Raw genomic sequence first — 5,011 nt, forward strand, 5'->3', positions numbered from 1 at the left:
TCTAATTTTATTCCCTTGTGGTCAGAGAGAATGCAAGGTATAACTTCAATGTTTCTCAATTTTGACAAGTTTGCATTGTGGCATAAATGTGGTCTATTTTAGAAAATGTTCCATGTGCTTCTGAGAAAAACTTGTATTGTGATGCTGGTGAGTGAAATATTCCATAGATGTCTGTTAAATCTACTTGATCTATGCAGTTGTTTACATCTGCGTTTCTCTATTGGGTTTTTTCCGAGTTGATCTATTTAGAGGGGAGAGTGGTGTATTAAAATCCCCAACAATTAATGTCTTTGGATCTCTGTGGAATTTGAGGGAAAGGAATGTTTCTTGGATAAATTTTGGTGCTACGTTGTTTGGCGAATAGATATTTAAAATTGTAATATCCTCCTGAAGGAGAAATCCCTTAATTATTATGTAGCCACCTTCTTTATCTGTTCTCACGAATTTTAATTTGAAGACTATTTTATCTGATATTAGGATTGCAACTCCCGACTGTTTATGGGGGCCGTTTGCTTGGTAGATTTTGTTCCAGATTTTAACACTTAAAATGTGTTTGTGTTTACTGGCAAGATGTGACTCCTGAAGACATCAGATAGAAGGATCTTGCTTTTTAATCCTACTGTACAGTCCATGTCGCTTAATTGGATAATTATGTATGTTAATGTTGAGAGATAGGACTGAGAGGAATTTGGGAGCTCCTGTCATGTTATCTACCTTCTTGGGGGCTACAAAAACTGGGTTCTTCCTATGTTCTTGGATTCTCAGTTTGGGTGCATTTTATTGGCCTTTATTGTGGTCTTCTTGGTTTTCTATGTGTAGGACGTCTTTAAGAATCTTTTGTAGGGCTGGTTTGGTGGAGATGTATTGTTTCAATTTTTCTTTGCTATGGAAGGTTTTTATTTGGCCTTCAGTTATGAAGGAGAGTTTAGCTGGGTACAGTATTCTTGGTTGATTGCTGTTTGTTTTAAAGGCATGGCATACATCATTCCAGGCTCTTCTTGCTTTGATTGTCTCTGCTGAGAAATCTGAGGTGATTTTAATTGGTTTGCTTTTATAGGTGATTAATCTTTTCTCCTTCAAATGTTTAAGGATATTTTCCTTGGTCGGAATTCATCCTCTGCGGATTATAATGTGATGGTGGGATGTCCTGTTCCTGTCTGGTCTATTTGGAGTTCTAAAAGCTTCTTGTATCTGAATAGGCCTATCTTTTTCCATGTTTGGGAAGTTCTCTGCTAGGATTCTGTTAAACCAATTTCCTAGACGATTTACTTCTTCTGTTTCTAGGTGCTCCTCTGCACCCATTATCCTTGGATTAGGCCTTCTGATGCTGTCTTCCAACTGTTGGATAAATCTGTCATATTTCTTGGACTTGACTTGGATGGTTGTATGTTCTTTCTCTATAATATTTAGGCTGTCTTCAATCCCCGAGTTTCGATCTTCTGCATGGTCTAACCTGCTGTCAAGAGTTTCCACTTTTTTAAAATTTCTTTTCCTTCTAATTGGACAGCTTTGATGGCTTCAAATGCTTTATTGAAGCTTTGTTTTAGATCTTGTATAAACTTCTTTACTTCCTTAATTTGGTGTTCAGTGTTTATTCTCAAGTCAATTAGTTGTTTGGTTATGGTTTGCTTAGATTCCCATTTCTTCTGTTGGGTTCCATTCAGCATTCCCTTTGTGGTCTCCCTGAATTACTTCAGCTGTTTGTTACTGGATTCCATGAACACCTTTAGTGATCATTGTGTATCCTCATCCTGCTCTCTCAATTCCTGTATTACTCTTCGCTTAGCTTCCTCACGTTCACGCCATTCCTGTAGTTCTCTTTGAGTGTTCTCAATCTGCTCATGCCATTCCTGCCTTTCTCTTTGAGTATTCTCAAGCTGTTCACGCAAATCCTGTATCAGTTTTTGAGTAGCTTCCTCACGCTCAGGATATTCCTTTATAAACCTTTGGTTTTCCTCCTCTCTCTCCCTATCATGCTCATACAGATTCCTTTGTATGTTTTCAATCTTTTCATTTATCATGTTTGCCAGCAGTTTTCGTAGAGCTATTTGGGAACACTCCTCTGGATTATTCATTATCTGTTCTGTCCCCTGATTATCATGAGTGGGAATGGAAATACCCGGACTTGCCATTTTTCTTGTGGTTTTCCGGCTTACTCTGCCTATTTGGGATGAAAATAACACCAGTTCTTTGCTTGAACACTATCTTAAGACAAGCATCAACCAAAGTCTATATTTGCCCAGTCAATAGTCTGCAGATACAATATAGTTCCATAGAACATCTATTCAACGTCAAACAACTATATATTAATGGGCTACAAACTGCAAATCCGAATTTGGCAAACCAGAAATTATTAGGTTGAGGGAGAGATGTGGGTAAAAAATAGGAATAGAGATATGTGGGAAGGCACAGGGAGATTTAACTTAACTAAGTCTTAATCTCAAAGCAGGAAATAGGTTGGATAGGATGAAAGTAGAGAGAGAAAAAAGAAAAGAGAAAGGGGGAAAAAGAGACCAGAAAAAATTGAAAAGTAAAAATTAAAAATATTATGCAGAATCAAAAACGAAATATTCAGAGAAGAACGTGCATATAATGCAGAAGGGGAGGGATATAAAAGAGATGTGAAAAACTTAAAAATAAAAATACTTAAAATATTACATAGGTATAAATAGGTAGTAATGCTATTAAGGAATTTAAGTCTAAGAGGTTTTGAACTGAGTAATAAATTTGTGGATTAAGTGTGTACACATGGAGGATAAGGTCCAATAATGGACTATGTGTATATCTGAGAATGTGCAGAAAAACAATTAAGTCACATAAAAAAGAACAAAAGAGAAGTAAAGGTGAAAAGAATAAGAAAGAAAGAATAAAGATCAGAAGTTCAATAGAGCAAAATAAAAAACAAAAAAAATTTTAAGAAAAAAAGAAGAAGAACGCACACACACATATACCACTGAAATAAAAATTATAAGAGGGGAAAATAGTTACTAGGAAACTTTTTTTTCAAAAAAGGTAAAAATTAAAAAAAAACGTTTTAGAAAAAAAATTTTTTAATAAAATGTACAAAAAAAATAGTTCTTTAATTTTTTTGGGAGTGGTGGGAAAAATCCTGTATCTCCCTTGTGTCTGTAACCAGCCTCTTGTTGGAGTCTCTGGTCTGCTTGTGGTGTTTGATTTTCCTATGGCTTGGTTGGTTTCTTAAGTCAGTTTGTTTGAACAGGCAGAAAAATGCTCTACTTTACCCAGGATTTTGTGATCCTTCTCTCAGGTTAGTTCAATGGGAGGGAGATCTGCTTTGATTAACACAAAAGAGGGACATGGCTTTTTCCTCAAGTTTGGAGATGCTGTGATGAGGCTAGGTTCTGGGTAGAGTTGAGGCCTTTCAGCAAACAGTAGCTTTTCCCAGGAGGTAGCTTGTGAGAAACTCAGAGAGCCCAGCCTGGAGCCACTCTCCAGGTTTATGTTTACTGAATTTCAATTGATTGTCAAGGCTGCTAAAGGGAGGGGCAGACTCTGGCTCTGATTACCCAGTGAAGAAAGCCACTCTTGGGGCTTGCACCTGAGCTGGGTGATTTTTCCCTGGATGGAGCTCTCTGGTAGGACTCTTTAGGTTCTTGTGACCTGCTAAATGACTCTAGTTTTCTTCCAAGGCCTTAGTTGGAGCTAGCAGCTCCACCGAGCTTTGTCAGTACCCAAGTTGGAGATGTCTGGTAGTTGGGGGGGAGGGGTGGCCTTCTCTCCTCTGCTCTCTGAGAAGGAGTGAGGACATTTGGCTTCTACTCCCGCCGAGTCTTGGTTCCTGGGTGGTCTCTGGTCTGCGAACTGCAAGATGAAGATGTCTGCTCCTTGTCAGTTCTTGCTGGTGTTGAGTAGAATCTGCTTGTCCACCGTGTCTGGCTCCTTTGTCCTGCATTCTCTGTGTTACAGGATGGCGGCTATGGCCAACGCTGCTACCGAGGCTGCTGGCAAGTGCTCAGATCTGTCTCCTTGCCTGGATTTTCCCTCTCTGTCCTAACTCTGTGCATAGTGATGGCACACTTGGTGTGATTCTCTGGCTTAGGACTGTTCACTGGAACTCTAAAACTGCTTTCTATGCGAGAGCTTGTTTAGCCTACAGCTTCTCCTCCACCATCTTCCGGGAACCCCCTATGACCATGGTTTAAATTTTATTTCTTTGGGATAAAATGACAATGTTATCTAATTTCAAGTTTTATAAAGTTTATGCTATGTAAGGGCCTTTCTAAGGTGAAGATTTAATATACTGATGTCAAACTAACCTTTAATTCTATGAATTACATGTATTGTTACACTTGTATTTTTGTAATCAACTTTTTAATAACTGTTTTTCATTTCTTGCATTTGAAGAATGAAAAATATGGAATACTTCACAAATTTTCATACCATCCTTGTGCAAGTACCATTTTAATCTCTGTATTGTTGTAATTTGGGTAGACCTGCTGCTGAAGCATGTAGTATCCTCTAAATTTAAGTACGTAATGATACAATATTTATACAGGCATATATCCATGGTTGCCTATTTGTAACAAGGAACCCTTATTTTTCCTAAAAATGCTATTGATCTTATTTCTCTAAAATTCTGTGCATAGTGGAAAAAACTTATATTGTATGGTCGATTGTTCACATTTGCAATTTTTTGTCAATAACTATTTTGTCGTTTTCATTTTAAATTTGATCATACTTTGAAACTTTTACCGCTAAGTCCAAAGGTGATGGCTTTTCAAGTACTTATTTATCAACTGAGTTAGCTTTGTGGAGCTAATGGATTCAAAGTAAGCCTTTCTTAAGAGCTATTTCTAAACTTCTGCAGCTTAAAATCTCCTAAATGAGGTCTCAGTGGCACAAATGTCTTCCTGACCCTTTACCCTTCTTCCATGTAGGAACAGACCAACCAGAATATCTTACACTGACAGCATAGATTCTTACTGGAACAAAACTAATCTTAGTTACAAGGGTTCATAGAGAGATGAACACTTCAGACCGAATTGTTCAG

General features: G+C 37.7%; 1 pseudogene; it reads right to left on the reverse strand.

Annotated features, from left to right (window-relative positions):
• Positions 1 to 4,369: 4,369 nt before the first annotated feature.
• Positions 4,370 to 4,469, reverse strand: LOC122123460 (annotated as a pseudogene).
• Between the last annotated feature and the right edge of the window lie 542 nt (positions 4,470 to 5,011).

This window comes from Dipodomys spectabilis, unplaced genomic scaffold (genome assembly GCF_019054845.1).
Source record: "Dipodomys spectabilis isolate Male_0828 unplaced genomic scaffold, ASM1905484v1 ptg000228l, whole genome shotgun sequence".
NCBI classification, from domain to species: domain Eukaryota; kingdom Metazoa; phylum Chordata; class Mammalia; order Rodentia; family Heteromyidae; genus Dipodomys; species Dipodomys spectabilis.